A 14,536-nucleotide genomic window follows, 5' to 3' on the forward strand; every position below is an offset into this window, starting at 1 on the left:
AGGAATGCTCCTGCATAGGGTTCTAGTCTGCCAGCCATGGCTTCCTGCAGGCCATTATAAGCTGTTGGGGGCTCAAGCAGACCAGTTCATTCTCCCCCTCCCCACCATCTCTATTTAAGAGCCACTGGAGAATGTGGGTACTTGGAGAGAGGGTGGCACAGTGCTTATTTTCTAAAATGAGTGATGCTGGGCCTCATGCCACTTAGAAACCACATGCCTTGCAGGGGAAACTACTGCACCTAATCCTAGGCATGGGGTAGCAGGTTGTGGAACTCTGCACATACTCAGGCACTCTATTTTAAATTAAGTTCCACATGCTCCAGGCTATCACCTGTATAGGGTTCCCAAGAAGAGCAAGATAAGAGCTCCTTGCTGGCTGGCTGGCAGCTGTTGTTTAAGAGATAAGGAAGTGGTACATGGTGAAACCTGAAGAGAGATAATACACACCTCTCTCAGTGCGAATTTAGCTGGATTCTGCTCAAATGGAGACTGGGAAACTGCTCATTGCCCTTACAAGAGATGGCCCAAGACATCTTGGTGCCTGAGGCAGAAAATCAAAATGGTGCCCAACATATTGCTAAAAATATAATACTAAACTAAATAATTTGCTGTTTATTAATGGGGACCCCCCATCTACTGCCTGTTGTGAGCTGCTTCAAATATGCCTAGTGTTGGGGCTGTCTACTTCCGTGTGTGTGTGTGTGTGTATACACACACACACTCAAAACAACCCTTCACCGCCTGTTGCCTGTTCCTTATCTTTCTTTAATTGCAAGAAAATTCAGATTAACGCCAGGGCTGCCTTTTGGGAGGTGAGGCAGGGGTAGAAGACAGCCATTGAGCCTAGGTGGTGTGGTTTAACCTTGTCACACTTTTTTGTTAACCTTTTAGAAGAGGCGGGGGTGGGGTGGGCAGGCCAGGATTTTGATGTAGCAGGGAGAGCGCGGGTGAGAATAGACCGTGACCTAAATGCATTTGAGTATTCAGATACTGTCCCAGGTTGTTGTGACAGGATAAGCGGGACTTCTTACCTCTCCTGACAGGTGTTGGGACCCAGCCACACAGAAGACCCCTCACCCTGGGAAGCAACATGTCTTCCCTGCCAGCCTCCTCTCCAGATCCTCTGATATTCTGGTGCCAAAAGCCCTGCCTGACTTTCGATTACAGGGTGTTTTTTCTTTTAACCTTGCCGCTCTTTCAACTCCCTTCAAGTCTCACCCCCCCTCACCCCGCCTCCCCTGAGCTCAGTTTCCATAGTTACCCCCAATCAGATCTCCTGACTTTGCTGGGGGAAAATTGGATTTCAAAATCAAGAGGAGGCTTCAAAGGAATGTGTCCATTTAATAGGCTATCGCTAAAGAGAGAGGCTGCCTGGTGAACTCAGAAGAGCCCGAGATGAATAAGGTGGAGCTCTTATCACGCTGTGTTAGGGGAGGCAGCTTGGCATCTCAGGCGCAGGAAATGTTGATGAGATATGGCAGCGCTGCAGTAGAATTTGCCAGTCACTACCAGCAGCCTTTTTTTGGGGTCTCGCCTGCTCCAAATTGGTCCCTGACAGTGATTAATTTCTAAAATGACAAGTGCCAGGGCTCAAACCTGCCTGGAAGCGATGCATTCCAACTTACAAGGCTGCCCCCAGTTGTGTGGGCTGCTGGCTGTGGCCATACGGGTGAGGGGAATGCACTTTGCACATGCACAGATGCTGCCTCATCTTCACGTGTTCTAAGGCTGAGCTCTGGCAGGCACTGAGAAGGGTTCTGACTGGAGCAAAACAACGTTCACACCTCATAGGGGTTCCTCTGCAGTAGTAACCCTAGACCACAATGGGACAGTTTGCATGCATCCTAAAAGGGAAAGAAGAGAGAGGAGCCCTGTTTGCCTTTTTATCATTGCTATTTATTGCTAATACTAGCTTGGTAAATGGGTGGTTGTGTATGCATCTGTATGTGTGGCCATCTGTGTTTAGATACTATAGATTGATGGGTCTGGGATTTGGGGGCTTGGGGAATGGGCTCAGTGCTTTGTAGCAGTTACTGCTGCTTCTGCTGCGTACTGCCAGCACTGCTGTAATATAACATGTATCCGCTCAGACTTCAAATTGGCTTGCGAGTAAACTATTATGGACACTTGGACAGAAGTTACTTTAATGTATATCATGTGCAGGTTAATTTCTTCATATCAGAAACAAGTCTTAACCATATTTTCATGTGTAGTACTTCTTACAGAGTCCAAAAGGGAAGCTATTTCACTTCGTAGGGGTGGGGGCAGCTCATTCACTCCAGGTTTGTTTGCTTTTTAATGGCCTGTCTGGATACCACATCTCTTCTCTTCCTACTTTCTCATCCACTGGGAGGCAGTGGGGGCATCTCTACACCAGCCTAAAATCCTGCATTTAAAATGGGGCTTTCTGCTTCCGTTTCAAATGCAGGATCACAACGACTTCCTTTTTCTCGTGCTTCCTTTCCCCCTCCTTTGTCCCCCTCCTTCTCCCCATATCTGAGTCTTCCATTAACTTTCATTGATCTAGCTCCTCTTCTTGCCGCTTTTCCTCTTTTCACTGAGGAAACTCAAGCGGAACACAGTGGGGTAATTTAGGGATGGCGGAGAATTTCTCCACAAATCTCGGGGAGGCCGAATGCCAACACATTCGGCCCCCCGAAATTGTTGGGGGAATTCTCCGGCCCCCCCCGGGATGGGACTTACCTCCTGCGAATGTCCCTCTTGGCAGCGGGTCCCGGCAGCGGTTCGGCGGGGGCAGGGGCAGCGGCCGGTCTTCCGACCAGCTGCCGCTGCCATTACAAAGTAAATGTAAAAAACAACAACACCGCACACGTGATAGGCTACGTAACGATTTACGTAGCCTATCACGGCTAGATTTCCAAAGTCAGCCGTGATAGGCTACATAAATCATTACGTAGCCTATCACGGGTGACTTTGAAAAAAAAAGCGCCATGGGCGCCGCCATTTGCATTCCTTATTTATTCCTTAATAAGTTCCTTACTTGGGCCCGGGTAGTCTACGTAAAGATTTACGTAGACTACGGCGAAAATAAGGGCAGTATGTTGCAGTATATCCTCATCCTGCTAACCGGAATGCTCCTGCATAGGGTTCTAGTCTGCCAGTCATGGCTTCCTGCAGGCCATTATAAGGAACGCAAATGGCGGCGCCCATGGGCGCCGCCATTTGCATCCGCGCTTTTTTTTTTTTTTCAAAGTCACCCGTGATAGGCTACGTAATGATTTACGTAGCCTGTCACGGCTGACTTTGGAAATCTAGCCGTGATAGGCTACGTAAATCGTTACGTAGCCTATCACGTGTGTGTGTGGGGTTTTTTTTACATTTACTTTTTTATTTCGCGGCCGGGGAGACGGGGCGCTTCTCCCCGGCCTGAATTTCGGCAGCGAGGGATGGGGCGCCTCCCCCCCTGCCTGAATTTCGGCCGGGCGAGGCGGGGCGCCTCCCCCCCCCGGCCTGAACTTCAGGGGGAGAACCAAAGCGCCTCCCCCCCACTGCAAAGCAAGCTGCGGGACCAGGTAAGGGACTTTCGTCAATCCTTAGGGTAATTTGATAGCTCATTGGATGTCTCCACATTAAGCAAAACCCCACATCCTTTCCGGAGCTTCCTGCTTTTGGTTTCTTTGGGAGATTAGGAAGGGCTTCTTTACACAGCAGCCATGTGGTTTGAACTGAGGGAGTGCCTCCCTCCCTCCCTGGCATGTGTGCAAAGGAGGAGGGGAGAGTCTTGTTTTCGTAGCTTAACTTCTGCTGTAGTGTTATCTTGTAGCCCCCAGGAAACCTCTGACTTACGTCTGAGTAGACATAAATGTAAGATTGTGCTGTCAGTCTGCAACCCTTGGCACACTTATGTGGGAGTAAGCCCCACTGAACTTAATAGGGTGCTCTGAATCAACAGAGGGCGTTGCTTCTGAGCTTGGTGGGGTGGGGGATCAAATGTGTCTCCCTTCATTGCAGGGAGGCATTTTACTCTCTTCTCCCTCCAACTGAGAAATGCGGAGGCAGGAGTAGCAGACGATTCTTGCCCTCGGGCCTGTCAAATCTGTTTGGTCACCTTCCGTGCAACCCCACTCAGGATCTCCCTCGTACGACATGCCCCACAGCCCATCATCAATGCCTTCGTCATCCTGACCGTGCCCCCAACAACCGAAAACAAATGCTCACAGCAGGCAGACACAGTGGTTTCTTCTGCTATTGGAGAGTTTGATGGGGAGGTGATGGTGCTCCTGTTCCGTGGGCTGGAAAAAAGACATTTTTTGTGTTTGAGGAAAACACGAGATAGGCTGGGGGAAATTGAGGGAGGCACCTTGGAGGTTAACGGTGTCATGTGAAGAGCCCGCAAACATCCAAGAGAGAGCCATCTCAGTAGCAGGATAAAAGCTCTGTGTGATGAACCCCATTATCTGCGATCTATTTAAAAAAGGAACAAAGAGAATTTAGAGCAGGAGACGCCCTGAAGGGTCATGGCGTCATGTAAAGAGCCCACAGACTTTCATGAAGGAGCAATCTCAATTGCGGGATAAAAGCTCCATGTGAAGAAAGCCAAGACTCCACTCCCTTCAGTTGGAGTAAAGTAAACACTTAGTTCAAGCCAATTCAGAGTCAAAATCTGGGAGCATGAACTATATATTAACATTTGCCTCAATCTATCTTTAATTATACGAAACAAAAGGCACACCTTGAGCCAAAGTCTTAATTCTGGCCAGTCTTCCCCTGGACCCAATCTTTCTGCCAAGAATCCTGACTGCTAATAAGGCATTCCCCTTCATGGATCACTGCCTTGTTGTGGCGAAGGGGCTTGCGTAACTCAGTGAAGCCATAAGCTATGCCGTGCAGGGCCACCCAAGACGGACAGGTCATGGCGGAGACTTCTGACAAAATGTGGTCCACTGGAGAAGGAAATGGCAACCCACTCCAGTATTCTTGCCAAGAAAACCCCATGGAACGTATCACAAGGCTATTTAAAATCCTAAAAGATGATGCTGTTAAAGTGCTGCACTCAATATGCCAACAAATCTGGAACACTCAGCAGTGGCCACAAGACTGGAAAAGGTCAGTTTACATTCCAATTCCAAAGAAGGGCAACGCCAAAGAGTGTTCAAACTACCACACAATTGCGCTCATTTCACATGCCAGCAAGGTGATGCTCAAAATCCTACAAGCTAGGCTTCAGCAGTATGCGAACCGAGAACTACCGGAAGTACAAGCTGGGTTTCGAAGAGGCAGAGGAACTAGAGATCAAATCGCCAACGTTTGCTGGATCATGGAGAAAGCAAGAGAATTCCAGAAAAATGTCTATTTCTGCTTCATTGACTACGCGAAAGCCTTTGATTGTGTGGATCACAACAAACTGTGGCAAATTCTTAAAGTGATGGGAGTACCAGACCACCTTACCTGTCTCCTGAGAAACCTGTACGAGGGTCAAGAAGCAACAGTAAGAACCAGACATGGAACAACCGAGTGGTTCAAAATTGGGAAAGGAGTACGACAAGGCTGCATATTGTCACCCTGCTTATTTAACTTATATGCAGAGTACATCATGAGAAATGCTGGGTTGGATGAATCACAGGTCGGAATTAAGATTGCCGGGAGAATTATCAACAACCTCCGATATGCAGACGATACCACCCTAATGGCAGAAAGCGAAGAGGATCTCAAGAGCCTCTTGTTGAAGGTGAAAGAGGAGAGTGCAAAAGCTGGTTTGAAACTCAACATTAAAAAAACGAAGATCATGGCATCTGGCCCCATCACTTCCTGGCATATAGAAGGGGAAGAAATGGAAGCAGTGACAGATTTTACTTTCTTGGGCTCCAAGATCACCGCAGACTGTGACTGTAGCCATGAAATTAAAAGACGCTTGCTCCTTGGGAGGAAAGCTATGGCCAACCTAGACAGCATAGTAAGAAGCAGAGACATCACCTTGCCGACAAAGGTCCGTCTAATCAAAGCTATGGTTTTCCCAGTAGTAATGTATGGCTGTGAGAGCTGGACTATAACGAAGGCTGAGCGCCGAAGAACTGATGCTTTCCAACTGTGGTGCTGGAGAAGACTCTTACGAGTCCCCTGGACTGCAAGGAGTCCATCCTAAAGGAAATCAACCCTGAGTGCTCATTGGAAGGACAGATACTGAAGCTGAAGCTGAAATATTTTGGCCACCTAATGCAAAGAGAAAACTCTCTGGAAAAGACCCTGATGCTGGGAAAGACTGAAGGCAAAAGGAGAAGGGGACGACAGAGGATGAGATGGCTAGATAGTATCACCGATGCAATGAATATGAACTTGAGCACACTCCAGGAGAGAGCGCAGGACAGGAAGGCCTGGCGTGCTATGGTCCATGGGGTCACGAAGAGTCGGACATGACTGAACGACTGAACAACAATAAGGCATTATTTGATTATTACAGTTATTGTTGAGGAGATAGATATATAAATATAAAGTTGGTGCCCCACTCAAAAAACATCCAGCACTGTATGGTCTCCAACTAATAACCTGGCAATATTAATGCATGGAGAAGCTAATTTGAGCTAAGGAGGAGTAATTCTGGTTGTACTTTTATGCTGTAGTTTTAAGTTTTTATATTTTATATAGTACTATGTGGTTTTAATTTTTGTGAACCGCCCAGAGAGCTTAAGCTATTGGTGGTATAAAAATGAAATAAATAAGACAAGAGGTACAAGGATTTGTGTGTAGATGCTCCAGGACCTAAGATCAGCATTGAAATTCAGAGACCAAATTCAGCCCGTTCCTGGTTGCATCAATCAAGGGGAACTGGAGATCAGAGTGTGAATCAGTGTTTTTCCTACTAGGAATGGAGATCAAGCAATGGCATATTGTGTGTCCTTCTGAGATCTCCGGTTGACTAAAACTGTTCTAGTCAAATCCCTGCCTTCCCATGGAGGGGACCTTGGCAGCTTGGGGCTCCCCTCCCACCCAGCTCTTGTCTTCTCCCACAGCAGGAGATAGAAGGTACAAGGGGTTGGTGCTAAACAATGCTTTAGAACAGGGGTGGGCAACTTATGGTCCTCCAGAAGTTTTGGCCTACAACAATCGTACCTCACCATTGGCAGTAACTAGGCTGGGGCAGTCCAAGATGTCTAGTGGCTGAGGTAAAAAAATCCAAGGAGCATCTCTTTCCCACTTCAGAGATAAGTCTCATTAAGTTCAATGGTACTTACTCCCTAGTAAATACACACTGGATCTCAGCCTTAATAAATCCATGATTTATGTCACCATAGGTGGTTCCCCCACCTTGCTTTGTGCAGGGGACACAGCTGAGGAGCAGGGAACACAGCTGAGGAGGAAAGCATGCAGAAAGCCTCAATTTCAATCCCTAATATGTCAGCTTAAAGCAGACTTCCCCAGCCTTGCACCCTCTGGTTGTTTTAGACTACAACTCCCAGCATTCCTGACCATTGGCTATGCTGTCTGGGGCTGATGGGAGTTGAAGTCCAAAACATCTGGAGGGTACCAGGTTGGGGGAAACTGGTTTAAAGGATCAGGTAGCAGGTGATATCAAAGACCTTGGCTAGACACTCTGCAGTTAGTAAAAGTACACAATACTGGGCAAAATGGACACAAACCTGACCCGGTATAAGGCAGCTTCCTATGTAATCTCTGCATCTAATAATCTGTGAAAAGGAAATGGAAGAGTGACAGTGCAATGTCAGTGTGTTTGTGTCCTATTATACCAATCAGTATTGGGGAAAAGATAGAATTTATCTGCTGTATTTTACAAAGAAATAAGCAGTAATTTTTTTAAATGTTTCTGCCCTCTAGAGGACAGAATGAGCCAGTATTCAGCTCACGGTTCTGCTTGTTTGGAACACTGTGTGGGGGTGGCAGGAAGTGCTCTGTGCATGGTGTGTCTGTGTAAATTTGGAATGGAGAAATAACCGGTGGGGAAAGGGTTAAGCTGCTTCAGCTCTCCAAACTGCTCCCTTCTGAAGTGGCTTTTAATGAAATAAAAGGGATGCCAGGGTTTGCTTGCACATGCTTGCCTGTGTCAACGTGAAAACCTAATGTTCATTCAGTGAGCACATGGAGAGGTTCTCAGGGCTCTGCAAGCAAGCCCTGCCATGCACCGCCTCCCTGTCCCCTGAAGAAAGTCCAGTGGATGATTGTGATACATACAGATTGCATACAGAAGTATCCGCAGAGAGCCCCTACAGTGTCCCTCCTTGAGTGTAGGAACTCTCTGCATGTCCATTTATATGCACAGAGAACTCTTTCTCAGGAACATCCATTGGACATTCATGGGACAGCGGAGGTGGCATGCAGTTCTGGCAGTGGCCTTAACTAGCCCACGCAGCCTCCTCCATGTGTTTTTTCAACGTGTGGATGGGGACACGTGTATCCCCCTATGTTGTTAGGCCCCTAGGGCACTGATTTTCAAAAACAGTACCATAATGTTTAGATGTTCACTCCATTCTTTTTAGTAGTTCTGATATACCAGAATCTGGAGCAGTTCTCTCCAGGGTTTGGTCAGTACTCAGATTCTCTTTCTGCAAGCTAAAGCTGCTTAGGCAGGCATATTCTGGGAGCCTCATCCTAAATACCCATTTCTACTAAAATACTTTTAATAAAACCATGCTTTGCCCTGAACACTTTCTCTGGCTTTGCCTGGGTCCCTGAAGAATCTTACAGCTACCTTTAGGAACCCCTTGTATGCTGAGGACCCTTTGTGTGTTGCTAAGGATCCTGGAGCATATTCCAGGATGTACACAGTCCATCCTGTGTTGGTCACAGGCCTGTTGATCCTGTCACCCTCTATGAGCTAAGAGCGTGACCTAGAAAAATATCCTGTGGCTATGCATTGCAGGGGAAAATTGGTAGTAATGGGCAAACTGTCTTTCATGATGCTTGTTCAACATTACTAATCTTCTCACTGAAGAATACTTAATAAACTTCCAAAGAATCCTGAGGCTCCTCAGAATAGTTTGAAAACCACTGACAGGGTTTAATTAATTTGTTTTAATTATTTAATTATGTGTTTTAATAAATCAAACATCTCCATCTACACCATAGACTTAGACTGGTTTAATAGTAATTCCATCTTCCCAAGGAACTTTGGAAATAGTAGTTGGGAAATGATAAAGATCTGTACCAGAAAGTTCTCAGTATCTTTCTCAGATTACAGTTCTTTGGGGGAAACTATGGCATGTGTTACTGAAGCTCAAATATTTTGGCCACCTAATGTGAAGAGAAAACTCACTGGAAAAGACTCTGTTGCTGGGAAAGATGGAAGGCAAAAGAAGAAGGGGACAGCAGAGGATGAGATGGCTAGATAGCATCACTGATGCAATGAGTATGAACTTGAGCACACTCCGGGAGAGAGCGGAGGACAGGAAGGCCTGGCGTGCTACGGTCCATGAGGTCATGAAGAGTCGGACACGACTGAACAATGAACAATGGCATGTGTATTTTATGGGTTTTTTTTTAAATCATGTCTGTGAGCCCTTTGGGAGCAGAGGTGCAGCTAGGTAATTTTAGACCCTGGACTTAATGATCTTATGGAGTCCCCTTTTAGATGGCTGTGTGTATCACTTCAGTTGTAAAGCACACAACCACCATTTATCTTCACCGCACAACCACTACTCCATGCTTTACAACTGCTTCTACCTTCCTGATATGTTAGAACAACAATAAACCCAAACCTGCTTAAAAAAAATAATACTCTGAGCACATGCAGTTTTGCATATAAACCCACTTAGGATGCAATCTGCAGACTCTGGCCTCATCCATTGCCTAGAGAACCGAGGGCCACTTGTGGGCTGCACCTCCTGCCTCCCAGGAAGAACATCATCACAGGAGGGAGTCCAGCCTGGTCCTATACATCAGCCAGAGAAGGAGGAGCTATGGGGAGCTTGCTCCACCCCTCTGTGCTAGAAAGAACGCACAGCTTTCGGTCGACCCCAGAAGGCTTATAACTTGGGTGAACAACGCAGGGGAGCCACAAGGGAGCACAGAGCCTGGGTTGTAGCTTGAGGTGGTCTCTGATGTGCATGTGCAGTCCCCTAACTTGTTGGTGTTGGGGGACTTCAATGTACATTTGGAGGCTATCCTGGTGGGAGTGCCTCAGGACTTCATGGAGACCATGACTTCCTGGGAGCTGCACCCTATTCCAGCTGGGCCCACCCATGTAGCCGGTCATGCGTTAGACCTTGTGTTTGTTTCCAGAGAGGTGGGGAGTGAGCTGGAAATTGGGGGTATATCCACCACCCCCTTGTCATGGTCAGATCACTACCTGGTGAGCTTGGACTTCTTGGTTCCACAACCCCTCCACAGGGGTGGAGGACCCATTAAGATGGTCTGCCCCAGGCATCTTATGGATCCAAATGGATTCCTGACTGCGCTTGGGGATTCTCTGAAGCATGCAAACGGCCGCTTGGTCGAGACCCTGGTGGATGGCTGGAATGCTGCAATCACTGGGGCATTAGACTGGGTGGCTCTGAGATGCCCTGTCCCCCTGAACAGAGCTCAGACTGCACCATGGTTCACCCCATGGTCACAAGCTCTGAAGAGGGAGGTGAGATGGCTAGAGTGCTGGTGGCGGAAATCTCACTCCGAAGACGACTGAACATGGGGGCTAGAGCTGTAGCTTCAGCCTACCACATGGCGATAAGAGCAGCAAAAATGATTTTTTTGTTGTTGCCTCTATTGCATCGGCAGAGTGCTGTCTCAGGAGGCAAGTGGTCTAGAATCTGTTTGGTCCAGTGGCTCCAGAACCAATGGAGCATTCTAAGGCCTCCTGTGATGAGTTTGCAAAGCACTTTGCAGATAAAATTGACCTGATCAGGAGTGCTATTCTGTGTGCTGTGATACAGTTAGTGAACGAGGGGCGGCCAGTGGCAGACCGGTTGTGTGGGATCAGTTCCAGCTTCTTCCTTCTGAGGAAGTGGACAAGGTGCTTTCATCTTTAAGGCCGACCACCTGCTTACTCGATCCTTGCTCATTTTGGCTCATTATAAGCTGCAGGGAGAGACTTAGGGAGGGAATCAAGGCAGTGGTGAATGCCTCCCTCAGTGCCATCAGCCCTCAAGGAGGTGGTGATAAGACCACTGTTAAAGAAGCCCTCCTTGGATCTCCAAGACTTGAACAACTTTCACCCGGTCTTGTATCTGCCATTTTGGGGCAAGGTGATTGAGCGGGTGGTGGCGTTGCAGTTGTAGGCACACTTGCAAGAAGCTGATTATCTGGATCCATTTCAGTCAGGCTTCAGGCCTGGGCATGGGACAGAAACGGCCTTGGTGGATGATATGGGGAGGGCTCTGGATAGGGGCGAATGCTCCTTCCTTGTGCTCCTTGATCTCAGCGGCTTTTGATACAGTTGACCAAGGCATCCTCCTAGACTGCCTGGAGGGGTTGGGCATAGGGGACGCCATATTACAGTGGTTCTGTTCCTTCCTTTCTGGCAGGTACCAGAAGCCAACTCTGGGGGAGGAGACTTCAGACCCTTGGCTGCTCACTTGCAAGGTGCCACAGAGTTCTGTTCTCTCCCCGATGTTATGTAACTTCTATGTGAAGCCACTGGGGGCTATCATCAGGAGGTCTGGGGTGCAGTGTAACCAATATGCGGATGACATGCAACTCTGTTGTTGTTGTTCAGTCGTTCAGTCGTGTCCGACTCTTCGTGATCCCCATGGACCATAGCACGCCAGGCCTTCCTGTCCTGCGCTCTCTCCCGGAGCGTGCTCAAGTTCATATTCATTGCATCGGTGATGCTATCTAGCCATCTCATCCTCTGCCGTCCCCTTCTCCTTTTGCCTTCAGTCTTTCCCAGCATCAGGGTCTTTTCCAGGGAGTTTTCTCTTCGCATTAGGTGGCCAAAATATTGGAGCTTCACCTTCATTATCTGTCCTTCCAATGAGCACTCAGGGTTGATTTCCTTTAGGATGGACTGATTTGACCTCCTTGCAGTCCAGGGGACTCGTAGGAGTCTTCTCCAGCACCACAGTTCGAAAGCATCAATTCTTCGGCGCTCAGCCTTCCTTATAGTCCAGCTCTCACAGCCATACATTACTACTGGGAAAACCATAGCTTTGATTAGACGGACCTTTGTCGGCAAGGTGATGTCTCTGCTTCTTACTATGCTGTCTAGGTTGGCCATAGCTTTCCTCCCAAGGAGCAAGCGTCTTTTAATTTCATGGCTACAGTCACCGTCTGCGGTGATCTTGGAGCCCAAGAAAGTAAAATCTGTCACTGCTTCCATTTCTTCCCCTTCTATATGCCAGGAAGTGATGGGGCCAGATGCCATGATCTTAGTTTTTTTAATGTTGAGTTTCAAACCAGCTTTTGCACTCTCCTCTTTCACCCTCAACAAGAGGCTCTTGAGATCCTCTTCGCTTTCTGCCATTAGGGTGGTATCGTCTGCATATTGGAGGTTGTTGATAATTCTCCCAGCAATCTTAATTCCGACCTCTGATTCATCCAACCCGGCATTTCTCATGATGTACTCTGCATATAAGTTAAATAAGCAGGGTGACAATATGCAGCCTTGTCGTACTCCTTTCCCAATTTTGAACCACTCGGTTGTTCCATGTCTGGTTCTTACTGTTGCTTCTTGACCCTCGTACAGGTTTCTCAGGAGACAGGTAAGGTGGTCTGGTAATCCCATCACTTTAAGAATTTGCCACAGTTTGTTGTGATCCACACAATCAAAGGCTTTAGCGTAGTCAATGAAGCAGAAATAGACGTTTTTCTGGAATTCTCTTGCTTTCTCCATGATGCAGCGAATGTTGGCGATTTGATCTCTAGTTCCTCTGCCTCTTCGAAACCCAGCTTGTACTTCCGGTAGTTCTCGGTTCGCATACTGCTGAAGCCTAGCTTGTAGGATTTTGAGCATCACCTTGCTGGCATGTGAAATGAGCGCAATGGTGCGGTAGTTTGAACACTCTTTGGCGTTGCCCTTCTTTGGAATTGGAATGTAAACTGACCTTTTCCAGTCTTGTGGCCACTGTTGAGTGTTCCAGATTTGTTGGCATATTGAATGCAGCACTTTAACAGCATCATCTTTTAGGATTTTAAATAGCTCGGCTGGAATACTGTCATCTCCGCTAGCTTTATTGTTACTAATGCTTCCTAAGGCCCACTTGACTTCACTCTCTAGGATGTCCGGCTCAAGTTCAGTGACCGCACTATCATGGCTATCAGGGACATTCAGATCTTTCCTGTATAGTTCTTCTGTGTATTCTTGCCACCTCTTCTTAATCTCATCTGCTTCTGTTAGGTCCCTGCCTTCTTTGTCCTTTATCATGCCCATCTTTGCACAAAACGTTCCCTTGAGATCTCCGATTTTCTTGAAGAGATCTCTAATCTTTCCCATTCTGTTGTTTTCCTCGATTTCTTTGCATTGTTCACTTAAGAAGGCCTTCTTGTCTCTCCTTGCTATTCTCTGGAACTCTGCATTCAGTTGGGTATATCTTCCCCTTTCTCCCTTGCTTTTCGCTTCCCTTCTTTCGTGAGCTACTTGTAAAGCCTCATCAGACAGCCACTTTGCTTTCTTGCATTTCTTTTTCTTTGGGATGGATTTCGTTGCTGCCTCCTGAACAATGTTACGGACCTCTGTCCATAGTTCCTCAGGCACTCTGTCTATCAGGTCTAATCCCTGAAATCTATTCCTCACCTCCACTGTATATTCATCAGGGATATGATTTAGGTCATACCTGAACGGTTTAGTGGTTTTCCCTACGTTCTTCAATTTAAGCCGAAATTTTGCAAGAAGCAGCTCATGATCTGAGCCACAGTCAGCTCCAGGTCTTGTTTTTACTGACTGTATGGAGCTTCTCCATCTTTGGCTGCAAAGGACATAATCAATCTGATTTCGATATTGACCATCTGGTGATGTCCATGTGTAGAGTCGCCTCTTGTGCTGTTGGAAAAGAGTGTTTGCTATGATCAGCATGTTCTCTTGGCAAAACTCTATTAGCTTTTGTCCTGCTTCATTTTGTACACCAAGGCCATGCCTGCCTGTTATCCCGGTGATTTCTTGACTTCCTACTTTAGCATTCCAATCCCCTATGATGAAGAGGACGTCTTTTTTTGGTGTTAGTTCTAGAAGGTGTTGTAGGTCTTCATAGAACTGATCAACCTCAGCTTCTTCGGCCTCAGTGGTTGGGGCATAGACTTGAATTACTGTGATGTTGAATGGTTTGCCTTGGATTCGTACTGAGATCATTCTATCATTTTTAAGATTGTACCCCAGTACTGCTTTTCCCACCCTTTTGTTGACTATGAGTGCTACTCCATTTCTTCTAAGGGATTCTTGCCCACAATAGTAGATATGATGGTCACCTGAATTAAATTCACCCATGCCTGTCCATTTTAGTTCGCTGATTCCCAAGATGTCGATGTTCAATCTTGCCATCTCATGTTTGACCACCTCCAGCTTACCTTGATTCATTGATCTGACATTCCAGGTTCCTAAACAATATTGTTCTTTACAGCATCGGATTTTCTTTTCACCACCAGACACATCCACAGCTGAGTGTCCTTTCGGCTTTGGCCCAGCCGCTTCACTCTTTCT

The sequence above is a fragment of the Heloderma suspectum genome, chromosome 6 (assembly GCF_057233095.1).
Source record: "Heloderma suspectum isolate Gila_16-S chromosome 6, 16-S_ref, whole genome shotgun sequence".
Lineage (NCBI taxonomy): Eukaryota > Metazoa > Chordata > Lepidosauria > Squamata > Helodermatidae > Heloderma > Heloderma suspectum.